The sequence below is a fragment of the Giraffa tippelskirchi genome, chromosome 5 (genome assembly GCF_054371585.1).
Source record: "Giraffa tippelskirchi isolate mGirTip1 chromosome 5, T2T-mGirTip1v1.2.pri, whole genome shotgun sequence".
NCBI lineage: Eukaryota > Metazoa > Chordata > Mammalia > Artiodactyla > Giraffidae > Giraffa > Giraffa tippelskirchi.
In genome coordinates, this window is record NC_137279.1 from 14,720,185 (window position 1) to 14,735,154 (window position 14,970).

Genomic DNA, 14,970 nt, shown 5'->3' on the forward strand with positions numbered 1-14,970 from the left:
GCATGAGGTGGCCAAAGTATTGGAGCTTCAGCTTCAACATCAGTCCTTCCAATGAACACCCAGGATTGATCTCCTTTAGGATGGATTGATTGGATCTCCTTGCAGTCCAAGGGACACTCAAGAGTCGTCTCCAACACCACAGTTCAAAAGCATCAATTCTGCGGCGCTCAGCTTTCTTCACCGTCCAACTCTCACATCCATACATGACCACTGGAAAAACCATAGCCTTGACTAGACGGACTTTTGTTGGCAAAGTAATGTCTCTGCTTTTAAATATGCTATCTAGGTTGGCCATAACCTTCCTTTCAAGGAGTAAGCGTCTTTTAATTTCATGGCTGCAATCACCATCAGCAGTGATTTTGGAGCCCCCAAAAATAAAGTCTGACACTGTTTCCACCGTTTCCCCATCTATTTCCTATGAAGTGATGGGACCAGAGATGACAATCCACTTGCCAATGCTGGGGACACGGGTTCGATCCCTGGTTGGGGAAGATTCCATATGCCATGGAGCAACCAAGCCTATGCACCACAACCACTGAGCCTGTGTGCTGCAACCACTGAAGACTGTGGGCCTAGAGCCTGTGCTCCACAACAAGAGAAACCACGGCAATGAGAAGCCTGTGCACCGCCATGAAGAGTAGACCCTGCTCCCTGCAACTCGAGAAAGACTGCATGCAGCAATGAAGACCTAGTGCAACCAAGAATAAATGAATTAACTTAAAAAGTTAAGAACAAGAAAAGTGCAAGAACATCCTGACTCTCCTTTGTCCTCCTGAAAGGAGGAAATCAATCTTCCGTGTTAAATGTACCCTCCCTGTACCAGGAGGGTACAGGGCATGCTTATCACCAGAGACAGGCAATTTAGGGACATGAAAGGCTATATAAACAAACCTTGTTACTTCGCCACCAATTTGTTAACCCCAAGCCCAAACCCCTTTGTCTTGTCAATTCTTCACAAATTTATTGCTCCCTTGTCTAAAAGGTATAAAAGCTGTCTACTTTGATAACTCTTTTGAGTCGCACATTTTTATGAGCTCCTGTACATAAGAAATTAAATTTGTTTTCTCTCCTGTTAATCTGTTTTGTGTCAATTTAATTAATAGACTAGCCAAAGAACCTAAAGGGAAGAAGGGAAAAGTTTTCCTTGCCTGTAGCATCATATAGCTGGGATTCAAAACCTTGGGAGGAGATGAGGTTTATTAAGAAAAGCATGTGGGGTACTTCCCTGGTGGTCCAGTGGTTAAGACTCTGTGCTCACACAGCAAGGGGTGGCAGGTTTGATCCCTGGTCTGGGAACTAAAATCCCACAAGACACACGGCACAGCCAAAAAAATTTAAAAAAGAAAGAAAGAAAAGAATGTGGACTGGGGAAAAGAGAAGAGGATGGAAAACAGAGCCCTGAGTGTGCTGGCATTTACGGATTGGCAGAGGAAGAAGGGATTGATGGAATGGAAAAGCAGTTGAAGAGGGCAGAGGAAGATGAGAACTGAGAAGTGTTATAAAAACCACAAGAAATATTTCAAGGAAGGAGTTGTGAATAACCCGAAATCCCTAAAGAGCTGGTGTCAGTGTACCATTCTGTATCAGAATGCAGGTTAGGTATTTCTAACACTTGAGAAAAATCAGAAATTCTGGTGAAATCTCATTTTAAACATGGTTCAAGTCAAAAAAGATATGACAACAAAAGCCTCCAGTTTGCAGCCTCAGAGCTGGCAGATGTGGAGGTGGAAAGAAGACTCTTCATTTTCAAGGGACCGTCTGCCAGTTCAGTTCAGTTGCTCAGTCGTGTCCGACTCTTTGCGACCCCATGAATCGCAGCACGCCAGGCCTCCCTGTCCATCACCAACTTCCAGAGTTTACCCAAACCCATGTCCATTGAGTCGGTGATGCCATCCAACCATCTCATTCTCTGTTGTCTCCTTCTCCTCCTGCCCCCAATCCTTCCCAGCATTAGGGTCTTTTCCAATGAGTCAACACTTCGCATGAGGTGGCCAAATTATTGGAGTTTCAGCTTCAACATCAGTCCTTCCAATGAACACCCAGGACTGATCTCCTTTAGGATGGACTGGTTGGATCTCCTTGCAGTCCAAGGGACTCTCAAGAGTCTTCTCCAACACCACAGTTCAAAAGCATCAATTCTGTGGCGCTCAGCTTTCTTCACCGTCCAACTCTCACATCCATACATGACCACTGGAAAAACCATAGCCTTGACTAGACGGACCTTTGTTGGCAAAGTAATGTCTCTGCTTTTAAATATGCTATCTAGGTTGGTCATAGCCTTCCTTCCAAGGAGTAAGCATCTTTTAATTTCATGGCTGCAATCACCATCAGCAGTGATTTTGGAGCCCCCAAAAATAAAGTCTGACAGTTTCCACTGTTTCTCCATCTATTTCCCATGAAGTGATGGGACCAGATGCCATGATCTTAGTTTTCTGAACGTTGAGCTTTAAGCCAACTTTTTCACTCTCCTCTTTCACTTTCATCAAAAGACTCTTTAGTTCTTCTTCACTTTCTGCCATAAGGGTGGTGTCATCTGCATATCTGAGGTTATTGATATTTCTCCCGGCAATCCTGACTCCAGCTTGTGTTTCTTCCAGCCCAGCATTTCTCATGATGTACTCTGCATATAAGTTAAATAAGCAGGGTGACAATATACAGCCTTGATGTACTCCTTTTCCTATTTGGAACCAGTCTGTTGTTCCATGTCCAGTTCTAACTGTTGCTTCCTGACCTGCATACAGGTTTCTCAAGAGACAGGTCAGATGGTCTGCCAGTATCCTAGACCTATTACAGGCACCTAAGGCCTCCTCCAACTGTTGAGACTTTCTGACGGCTTAACATCTCACATAGTGATCATGTGGCTTTCCAGAGATCCTTGGCTCAATCAAGTAGGTCAATGGAAAAACGTGTCTCAACCATTCACCTTCCTACAATTCTAATGTCAACCAGGAGATACCAGGTCAGACCTTGCCTCCATCAACTACTTCAGCCAGACTGCTGACTCAGTTTCACAACGTCTTCCTTCTGTGATTCCTGGCAGTTTGCTCTCTCCAAGAAGCCCTATCAGAGCCACATACCACCTAGGATACGTTTATAAGCCTCTGCTCAGCTCAGTGGTGATTCCTTCAAGTTCTAGCAACACTCCAAGAGGACTAGTCCAGGTCAGCTTTCCTCTCATAGATAGTGTGATAACTCATGCTCTCTTTGCAGTGAAAGTGTGAAGTCACTCAGTCGTGTCTGACTCTTTGAGGCCCCATGGACTGTAGCCTGCCAGGCTCCTCCGTCCATGGGATTTTCCAGGCAAGAATACTGGAGTGGGTTGCCATTTCCTTCTCCAGGGGATCTTCCCAACCAGGGGTCAAACTTGGATCTCCTGCACTGCAGGCAGACTCTTTACCCTCTGGGGCTCCTCTTTGCCGAAGTGAAGTGAAAGTGAAGTCGCTCAGTCGTGTCCAACCCTTTGCGACACCATTGACTGTAGCCTACCAGGCTCCTCAGTCCATAGAATTTTCCAGGCAAGAGTACTGGAGTGGGTTGCCATTTCCTTCTCCAGGGGATCTTCCCAACCCAGGGATCAAACCCTGGTCTCCTGCACTGCAGGCAGACGCTTTACCGTCTGAGCCACCAGGGAAGCCCCACCTGCTAATAAAAAGAACTGCCACTTTTTGAATCATCACTAGGTATTAACATATACTGGGAACTCTATATAGGTGATTACTTATCCATTTGGCAACATTGTTAAATGTCTGTAATTTCATTTTATAGATAAGGAAATATATATTTCAATAAAGTTGAGGGACTTGCCTGAAGTCCCAAAGCCAGTTAGATGGATCTGGGACTTGGGCTTAATGAATCAGATTTCTACTACAAAAGCTGCCTTTCCTGTCTACGTACAGTTATCCATTTGGGCCAAGTGTAATATGGCTGCCAGACAAAGCTGATTTAGAGATCCTAGTAAACCAGGTTTTACTGCCAACCAGCCAGCTACCAAAGGGATCTGGGAACTGAAGGTAATTTGCACATGGTCTACTTACAGATTCAGCCTCTGAGCTAGAGGATATTTATCAGAAATCCTTGAAAATGGTAGAAATAGGTCTCCTTCTTTCTAAGGCAACTACTAGTTTTTCTGATCACTGGGTCAAACATTTTATCTTCTCCAGCTAGAATGGCCAGAACTAGGTGACATCTACGAAGCACAAAAGTAATTCATACAAGTGCCAGCTCAAGGGACTGGGAGCCCCTTGAGAAAACAGAAAAGTTTGGCCTATTCATCTTTGTCTCCCCTACATCAGTACCTGACTCTTGAAAGGCACTCACTAAACACTTATGGAGAACTAAATGAAATACCTCGTCAATTAAAAATTAATCAGCTGATCTAAGAAAGAAATGGAAAATTTTTTTTCAGCCAAATTGAAGATCATCTAAGTCAGGAACAGCATCTCAGAAAGCTTGGAGAACTGTTCTGCCCATTAGAAGTCAAGCACAGTCACTGAAGTTTTTTGAAACAGAGGGCTGTACATTAAGTGATGTATTATTGACAGCTTACACAATCTAGAAAGCAGTAGGTCAGGGGTCATTGTGGCCCCTTACAAGATTAAGAAGGAATGTTATCTTTTAAGGAGTTGTCTTGCTGATGCTGGGAATATTTTGCTGTCTATAGTTGAGCAGGTATTTCTGCCAGTGGGGAGGTTTGGTTGATGCACAAAAAGGGTACCCAGTGCACAGTGTGGGGAGAGAGGAGGCCAAAGGCAAAGAAATTTTTTAAAAAATGTTTATTTATTTGGCTGTTCTGGATCTTAGTTGCGGCTGTGGGATATAGTTCTCTGACCAGGGATCAAACCCAGGCCCCCTGCATTGGGAGCCCGGAGTCTTATCCACTGGACTACCAGGGAAGTCCCCAGAGAAATTTTTTTATGTTTAAATTTTTCTTGCTGTAAAATATGAATTTCATTTCACAATCTGGTTCTGAAGTAGGGGATCTTTTTGTTTGTTCACTTTTGTTTCTGTTAGGTCCAAAAATCACATTTATCCAGAGAGAGTTAGGATGTGCAATCACTGAGAAACATCAAAGAAATGGTGAAAATGAAGCTGTTTAAAGATAATTCTAAAAATATCTTCTGTTGAAAGTAGTCATTGAGGAGAACAAGAGATGGTCTCAGAGCTTTAGAGCCAAAAGATTTTTGTGATCATCACAGCCCTGAATCTTCTCATTGGACAGAACAGAAGCCAGAGATGGGAAGTGACTTAACCAAGGTCACACATATCCAGTATCGATTATGCTCTTGGGATGCAGGAAGGTTCTGTTTCTTCTGTTTCAAAGACATTCTACCCACTTTAGAGCCTCAGTATATTCATTCCTTTGCAAGTTAACATTCAGCTGGTAAGATAATTACTAACTCCAGCACTGCCCCTGAGGTGCATTTGCAAAACTCCAGGCCTCCACGGAACACAGTTTGAAAACTACTGACTTAGATAATTTATTGCTTGTTTTTTAAACTTTTAGCACATTCAAGCAAAAATGTCTTTTATTTCCCTGAAAACTGGCTATTCTCATTGGCAGCATTTATTCTTTTCTTCATTTCCTGATGAATAAACCCATTAATGAAAGAACGTGCTGTGTACTTTCTTTGGTGCCATTATTCATCTGAATTAACATGTGCGTGGGCAGAGCTCAAGCGGTGAGACTGAGATCTGTGCTGGGCGGGCAGTCTTCAGGGTCTCACCCTGAAGCCCAAGCTTTCTTTGCAGTGATGTCAAGAATGGTGCTCTTGAGAACTGAATTGCTGAAACTGAAACTTCTAAGTTTGAAATTCTGAGTAAGATAGAGAACTGCAGAAAAGAATGATAAACAACCTACTTACTCTATACTGGTAGAGTATAGAGTAAAACTTCCTAATAGCTTGCAATAATAAGGATCATGTATTGGATATTTACCCCATGCTTAGAACTTACATAATCATATGAGACAACTATCATCATTATTCCCATTTTACTGATGAGAAAATTAAGGTTAGTAATCGGAGATGGCAATGGCAACCCACTCCAGTACTCTTGCCTGGAAAATCCCATGGACGGAGGAGCCTGGTAGGCTGCAGTCCATGGGGTCGTGAAGAGTTGGACATGACTGAAGCGACTTAGCAGCAGCAGTAGCTGCAGCATTAGGGGTTCTTAACTCAAAGAAACACCCTCTGGCCAAATAAAGCAGAATTGCGGTGAGCGGGTACTGGAGAGGAGAGATCTCTTGAAGGGTTTTGGTGGTGACACCAAGGGGAGCTGAGGGAGGGAAGATTGTCTCAATCGTTATTATGCAGGATGTGGAAGTAGAGTACAGACTCTGGAGCCAGGCTGCTGAGATTAGAATCCTGGCTCCACCCCTTACTCTAAGTGACCTTGCACTGGGTCTCTAGGTTTGCCCATCTGTAAAGTGCGGATAATAATAGAATCTATCTCAAAGAATAGCTGTGTTTAAAAACAGCGCAATGCTATAATCAAGGTGGGATCTCAGTACAATAGCTATCATTAGCTAATGTATAAAAGGGTATATGTGGCACTAGTGATAAAGAATCTGCCTACCAATGCAGGAGACAAGAGATGTGGGTTTGATCCCTGAGTCAAGAAGATCCCCTGAAGGAGGAAATGGCAACCCAATCTAGCATTCTTGTCTGAAGAATCCCATGGTCAGAGGAGCTTGGCGGGCTATAGTCCATTAGGGTCACAAAGAGTCAGACACCACTGAACCGACTTAGCGTACACACGTGTATACGTATGACTGATTCACTTTGCTGTACAGTAGAAACGAACACAACATTATAAAGCAACTATACTCCAATAAAAGTTAATTTTTTAAAAAGACATCATTAAATAAAGTGCTATGTAGATGTGCTTTCAAGTCCCCTCCTTGTGTGTGCCTCTCTTTCATCAAACTGCTGTCTGAATTTCACCTAGAAACTCTAACTGAATTAATCAGTTCTGGTCATCATTAGTGGCAGCTGTGGCTCAGATATATGCCCTTCAACCTCTTAACTGGTCCAGGCTGAAATGCAGGGAGAGTATCCCACCAACGGAGACAAAACTAATCATTTCAATCTCTCAAAAAACAGCAGAAAAGATCCCATGAAATCATAAGGAGTTTCCAAAAGCCAAGTATTTGAGGAGAAACGATAGGAATGGCCTGGATTGTTTTAAAAAATCTTGTGTGACTGGAGACCAGGCTGGGTGATAAACTGAATCCCAGAATGAAACAAAGTACACACAAGGGGTGGGGGTTTGTTCTCTGGGGCTTCCCAAGTGGCACAGTAGGAAAGCATCCACCTGCCAGTGCAGGAGATGCAAGAGATGTGGGTTCAATTCCTGGGTCAACAAGATCCCCTGGAGGAGGAAATGGCAACCCACTCCAGTATTCCCTGTCTGAAAAATTTCATGGACAGAGGAGCCTGATGGAGTACAGTTCATGGGGTCACAAAGAATCAGACATGACTGAACAACTTCGTATGTAGTTACTATACCAAAAATTCCCAGGAGCAGGCCTGTCCAGTGGGGATACTCACTAGCTCTCAAATGCATTCCCTAAGTGAAGTGAAGTCGCTCAGTCGTGTCCGACTCTTTGCAACCCCATGGACTGTAGCCCACCAGCTTCCTCCGTCCTTGGGATTCTCCAGGCAAGAATACTGGAGTGGGTTGCCATTTCCTTCTCCAAGAGATCTTCCTGACCCAGGGGTTGAACCCGGGTCTCCCATATTGTAGGCAGACGCTTTACCATCTGAGCCACCAGGGAAGTCACATTCCCTAAAGCTGCCCCCTAATAAGGCTGGCAGAGAGAAACAGGGGGAAGGACTCAGGCCAACACATTGTAGGGGAGACCCTCCACCGTGGGTGGTGGCCCCACTGCCAGAGGGTCTGTGCTACGGAGTGCCGGCCTCTTTGCACAAATTCTAAAACCAGAGAAAGAGCCCAAATTTGTCAGAGAGCTACACGGGAACAGAGGAGGAAGAGATTTAAAACAAAAATAGGTAATTGTTCCAATAAAGCATAAGCATTACAAGGGAAAAAAACAAAAATGCTTTCCTGGGAATTCTAATCTCACCATCATAAAAGGACTTTGCACAACTCATATTTCTGGAAAAGGTGGGGGAAGTCATTTCCCTGGCATAGCCTCAGGCCTTACAGATTCAGACTGGGACATCATTTTTCCTTGATTCATGAGAACTGCCTTTTTGTTTTTGCTCCTTTTAATAAAAAAATATCTTATTTATTTGGCTGCGCTGGGTCTTCGTTGCTGCGGTCAGACTTTCTCTCTCATGGTGAGAAGGGGTTATTCTGTAGTTGTGGCCAGCAGGGGTTACTCTCTGTTGGGATGCATAGGCTTCCTATTGTGGTGGCTTCTCTTGTGAATCATGGGCTCGAGGGCATGTGGGCTTCAGTCGTTGTGGCTCCTGGGCTTGGTTTCTCCACTGCATGTGGGATCGTCCCAGACCAGGGATCAAACCCGTGTCCCCTGCATTGGTAGGTGGACTCCTAACCACTGAACCACCAGGACAATCCTATTTTTGTTCCTTTTGTGCTTCCACCATCAATAATAATTCATTATTACATGTGATGTTAGCTATATGTTTTTAAGAGAGGCCCTTTTTCAGGTTGAGTAATTTCTCTCTATTCCTAATTTGCTGAGAAATGTGAATAGCTGTTGAATTTTGTCAAATGCTTGTAATGCCATTGAAATGATCATGTGGATTTTTTTTCTTATATTAATGGTGAATTACATTAATTGATTTTCAAATATTAAACCAATCTTGTATACCTGGGTTAAACCTGATATGATAATGAAATATTACTTTTTCAATCTGACTTACTAATATTTTGGTAAGAATTTTTGGGTCACTATTCATGAGAGATATGATTTATTCTCTTTTTTGTATTTATCAAGCTTTTGTATTAGGATATTTTTGGTCTCAGAAAAGTTAGCAATATTTTCCCTCTTCTATTTTTGGAAAGAATTTAAGATTAGTGTTATGTCTTCCTTAACTATTTGATAGAATTTACTAGTGAAACCGTTTGGGCCTTGAATCCTTTTTGTGGAAAAGTTTTGATGACAAATTCAGTTAAAATACCAGATACATGGATATTCAGAGTTTCCATTTTTTTCTCTTTTCATTTTTGGTGAGATGTTTTTCAATGAATTTGTGCATTAAGTTGTTGAGTTTATTGACAGTTGTTCACAATAATCCCTTCTTTTTTATTGTTTGTAAGATCTGTAATGATGCTCCCTCCTTCATTCCCAATATGATGAATTTCTTTTTTTTCCTTATTAGTCTAGCTAGGGGCTTAGCCATTTTATTTTTTCAATAAAACAAATTTTGGGTTTTGTTAAATTTTTCTACAGCCTGTTTTCTGTTCCACTGATTTCTGTTCTTATTTTGGTCTCCTCTCTTCTACATCTTGTGAGTTTATTTTTCTAGTTCTTTAAGGTGGAAACTTAGGTTATTGGTTTTAACCATTTCCTTTTCAGTTTCTGCCTGCTTTTAGTTTTTCTCTGGAACCTTTAAAACAGCTATTGTCCATCATTTATAAGTGTTATCTGAAGGACAATCATTCAGTATAAGCTCTTCCACCATTGCTGAGACTAGAACTCAGTTTTAAGCTTCAAAATCTTGGGTAAGTATAGTAACCCAAATATCAACTTCCTCATCTGTAAAGTGGAGGTAATTTAACATATCTTAGAGGACTGTCATGGAAAGCAAATGAGATTATGCATATGAAAACGTTTTTGAAAGAATAAGCATGACATATAAATTATATTTAGTATCATTAATGCAACATAAAGTTAATATAATTATATACTCCTATGTCATGTACTTGTACTGATATTTCCACCAAAACTTAACATGCAATTCTAAGTCATCTAATTTTCATAGCCTGGTAGATGAGGAAGATATTCCTTTATCTTTTTCCAATATATTCTAGCTAACCTTATAATTAATATGCAGCTTCATAGTCAACTGATATTGAATGTCTATCATGTATATATTAGGCATTTTTATGTGCAGTATTTTATTCACTTCATTTCTCGCATAAGAATAGTGCCCTCCAATTTAGCAATATGTAACTTATATGCAGAGTACATCATGAGAAACGCTGGGCTGGAAGAAACACAAGCTGGAATCAAGATTGCTGGGAGAAATATCAATAACCTCAGATACGCAGATGACACCACCCTTATGGCAGAAAGTGAAGAAGAACTAAAGAGCCTCTTGATGAAGGTGAAGGAGGAGAGTGAAAAAGTTGGCTTAAAGCTCAACGTTCAGAAAACTAAGATCATGGCATCTGGTCCCATCACTTCATGGGAAATAGATGGGGAAACAGTGGAAACAGTGTCAGACTTTACTTTTTTGGGCTCCAGAATCACTGCTGATGGTGACTGCAGCCATGAAATTAAAAGACGCTTACTCCTTGGAAGGAAGGTTATGGCCAACCTAGATAGCATGTTTAAAAGCAGAGACATTACTTTGCCAACAAAAGTCAGTCTAGTCAAAGCTATGGTTTTTCCAGTGGTCATGTATGGATGTGAGAGTTGGACGGTGAAGAAAGCTGAGCGCCACAGAATTGATGCTTTTGAACTGTGGTGTTGGAGAAGACTCTTGAGAGTCCCTTGGACTGCAAGGAGATCCAATCAATCCATCCTAAAAGAGATCAATCCTGGGTGTTCATTGGAAGGTCTGATGTTGAAGCTGAAGCTCCAATACTTTGGCCACCTCATGCGAAGGGTTGACTCATTGGAAAAGACCCTAATGCTGGGTAGGATTGGGGGCGGGAGGAGAAGGGGACGACAGAGGATGAGATGGTTGGATGGCATCACCGACTCGATGAACATGGGTTTGGGTGGACTCCGGGAGTTGGTGATGGACAGAGAGGCCTGGCGTGCTGCAATTCATGGGGTCGCAGAGAGTCGGACACGACTGAGCGACTGAACTGAACTGAACAATAACTAAAAAAATTTTCCCACCTTGATTCTCTTAAAAATCGTAATGAAATCAGAGAAAGCACCCAGATATGTGCAAATTGTTTATTTCAGTCTAACCCACAACAAGAAACAGTGAAAGCAAAATAAATGTGTATAAAGAATTTGTTAAATTATGATGTGTACATATAATGTAATACTATTCAGCTGTTAAAAACATTCAGATTGTTTCATCACATGGGAAAAGGTATATAATATTAAGTGTAAAGAATAAGATTACTGTTTAAACATCATGACTACATTTTTGTTCAAAATAGGAATCAGAGAAAAGTGGCTGTAAGGAAATACACCTGAATGATCATGTCTAGAGTGATACAGTTAGGGATGGTTGTTTCTTCACATGCTTTGTCTAAGGCTCTAAATTGTTCACAATGAATGTATGATTTTTGCTTTCAGTTTCTTGTTTGGATCCAGAGACACTCTGAACTGGGTTGATCTTAACTCAGTAACTAGTCACCTCATTAGTCCACACATAGCCATTATTTATTAATTTGTTCATTAGACTGTAGTAAGTACTTATACACCCAATGCTCAATATAAAAGCTCAGATTAAAATAAAAATTTGCATCTAGGCATGAATCCTCTCCTATCCCATTCAGTACTTTTCTTTACTCAAGATATCCACCTTCCCAAATCTCATAATTCCCTTCTTTTCCTTTTAATAAAGTTGTATGTAATTGATACATGCTATTATAAAGCTATATGAACTATATATTTTTATTTTGGTGGCTTCAAATTTTTTAAGAAGGTAGTATGCTATAAATTGTCTTCTAGGACTTCGTTCACTTAATACTGCTGAGACTCATCTCTATTGATGCGTAGGCCCTGGGAGCTTATTTATTTTTATTACTATATAATACTCTATTGTGTGACCATATTACAGTTCATTCTGTATTTTAGGCTATTTCCAGACATTTCCTATTAAGAACAGTACTACAAATATTCCGGTACATGAATTCCCATTGTCCCTATATACCAATTTGGATATAAAACTGGGAGTGGAAATGCTTGTGATAGGGTGAGAGAAAGTTTAAACAGCAGCGTGGAACTGTTTTCCGAAGTGGTTGCCTCAGTCTATACATATTTCCACCAGCAGTGTATGAAATTCTGCGAATCTGTATCCTTACTAGCATTTGGTATTGCCAGATATGTTGCTTTTTTCTTTTTAAATCATTTTATTTATTTATTTTGGTTTGGCTGAGTCTTCATGGCTGCACGGGCATTTCTCTAATTGCAGTGAGCAGGGGCTACTCTTCATTGCAGTGTGGGGGCTTCTCACTGCAGTGACTTCTCTTGTTGCGGGGCAGGGGTTCTAGAGCATGTGGGCTTCAGGAGCTGCAGCTTGTGGGCTCAGGAGTTGTGGCTCCCAGGCTCTAGAGCACAGGCTCAGTAGTTGTGAGGCGTGGGCTTAGCTGCTCCACTACATATGGGATCTTCCTGACCCAAGGATTGGACCCAGGCCTCCTGCATTAGCAGGCAGATACTCTACCACTGAGCCACCAGGGAAGCCTGATGTATTGCTTTTATACTCAGGGAAAGAAGAATGTTTGTAAAACAAACCAAGAACAGAAACAAAACTTCCTTGCCCTCCTTTTCCCCAAACTCCAGGAAAGATTCAGGGCACACGTGGTGATACATAAAACTATTCCTCCCCCAGCAGCTTTTCAAAATCTTCTAGCTCTAGAAACCCTCTTCCAGCAATGAATTGGGAACAGTGCGGGGGTGTGAGAAGTAGGAAACCTGCAGAATTTTGTGTCATGGGGACTCTTTCCAGCAGATGGTGAAATTACTCTGTAGGCTTGAACTAGAAACCTCTTATTCTCTTTCTCTCTGTCTCTTTCTGTCTCTTTCTCTCCTGAAATACAAACACTGGACCAGATACATCATTTTTTATTATCTGCACTATGTTCCTAAAATACTTTCCTTGCAATTTTCTTTGCAAGTATCAGAGAATTGACCTGCTTATTGAGTGCTTTCTTTTTTCTTGACTTGAGTAAGAACCTGCCAGTTACACCAAGTGGGGTGAGGGGTTCCCTGAACAAGCAATGCGGAGAATGAGAAATTCAAAACCATAACAATTGGAGGGTGTGGTTGGAGGGTGGGAGGGAGGCTCAAGAGGAGGGGGATATATGTATATATGTGTGTATATACACACACACACAGAATTATGGCTGATTCGTGTTGTTGTACAGTAGAAACCAACACAACTTTGTAAAGCAATTATCCTCCAATTATAAAAAAAGAATTGGACAGCCTGTTTCAATAGTGGCACCCTGGTTGCCTCTCCTTTCAAAACTGAGTCCTAGTTTCTATCACTATCACTTTGTAGTAACCTGTGTCATGATATAGAACACCAGACAGATGTGAGAATCTGTGATTTTGCACCTACAATAAATTAGCTTCTTCTCACTTACGGGTTCAAGGCTATAATCAGAGCACTTATCCAAAATGTGACTCAGAGAACTTTTTAGAGATAGCTGAAATATTCCCCATTTTTTAAGAGACAGAAATACAAAAAAGACTCAGTGCACACAAATAGTAGTATCCAAAGAAATGAACAAGTTCACAAATCAGGTGAAAGTCCAACAGCTCTTTCCTCTTTCCAACAGAGTACCTCACTCAAATACAGAACAAACTGGCTTCTTCTGAAGCAAAAGCCCCAAATAGAGAGAAAATAGTTTCCAGGTGTACACACTGGAGTGACTTACCCTTCTGTGTGGAGCACGTTGGTTCCCAAATATTGATTCTTTGATCCAACTGCCAAGTACTGGGGCAGGGGGTGCCGCTTTGGGGAAATTTGAACCGTAGGTCCTCAGAACCAGAGGTCCTGTCAGCTGCTGGAAACTTACCTGAAAATTCTCCAAGTGGGGTCACATTTTTGGGTCACCAAAAACTGTTACTGAGTCCAAGCTCATACTGCTCACCACACAACACGCCAATAAATCGAGAGGCAGCTTGTTGGGGCAAGGAATAGCGATTTTATTCAGAAAGCCAGCAGACCAAAATGATGGTGACCTCATATCCCAGAGAACCATCTTGCCTGAGTTAGAACTCAAGTTTCTTTAATACAAAATGGGAGGGAGTAAAGTCAAACACTTGCGAGTTCCCAGCAGCCTTTGGGGAGGATGTGTTAATTTCTCTCTGCCTGCAGTCATTCACAGGTGGGCCTTGTCAGGATGTTTTCTGTGAGCTAAACAGAGGTATTTTAGCTTAATGTTCATTACCTGGGAGGTAGAGTTCCCAGAAATGGGCCATTTATGTAGAACTTAAGCTTATAGGCAACATCACTTTAGTAACTTGCAATAGAATTGAAAGATTTTTCCCTATGACAAAACAAACCTCTAAGAAATTGAACGAACTCACCTGATATCTGGAATTGTAAACAGATAAATCATGTTTCTAAGAACATATGCCAAAAAATGACTTGGACTAAACAGCAACTGATACTAAGCCATTCTTTCTTCTAAAAGTTAATTAATTAACTTTTGGCTGTGCTGGGTCTTCGTTGCTGCCCAGGCTTTTCTCTATTTGCGGCGAGTAGGAGCTATTCTTCATTGTGATATGCAGGCATTTCATTGTGGTGGCTTCTCTTGTTGTGGGACACAGGATCCAGGGTGTGTGGGCTTCAGTTGTTGTGGCACGTGGGCTCAGTAGTTGCACTGCCCAGGCTCTAGAGCACAGGCTCAATAGTTGTGGCGCACGGGCCTAGTTGCTCCTTGGCATGTGGGATCCTCCCAGACCAGGGATTGAACCTGTGTCTCCTGCATTGGCAGGCAGATTCTTTTACCACTGAGCTACCATGGAGGCCCAATGCTAAGCCATTTGATCAGAAGGTAGAGAGGTAGAAGCTGCAGTTGGTCCCTGACCATCATCTGAAATCACCAGTGCACAAGGGAGCATTCTGTTTTCTGCTCTCAACAGCAGGTGGGAATGCAGGGATCCTGTGCCAGGATTAA

The 14,970-nt window shown here is 41.9% G+C and overlaps 1 long non-coding RNA gene across 1 annotated transcript; it reads right to left on the bottom strand.

The window, feature by feature from the left end:
• Positions 1 to 9,128: 9,128 nt before the first annotated feature.
• Positions 9,129 to 13,751, bottom strand: LOC145506094 (uncharacterized). The gene is made up of 2 exons (XR_014053542.1): positions 10,977 to 13,751; positions 9,129 to 10,102 (listed from the first exon to the last, which is right to left on the bottom strand). It is a non-coding gene; the product is annotated as an uncharacterized LOC145506094 (long non-coding RNA).
• Positions 13,752 to 14,970: the final 1,219 nt, after the last annotated feature.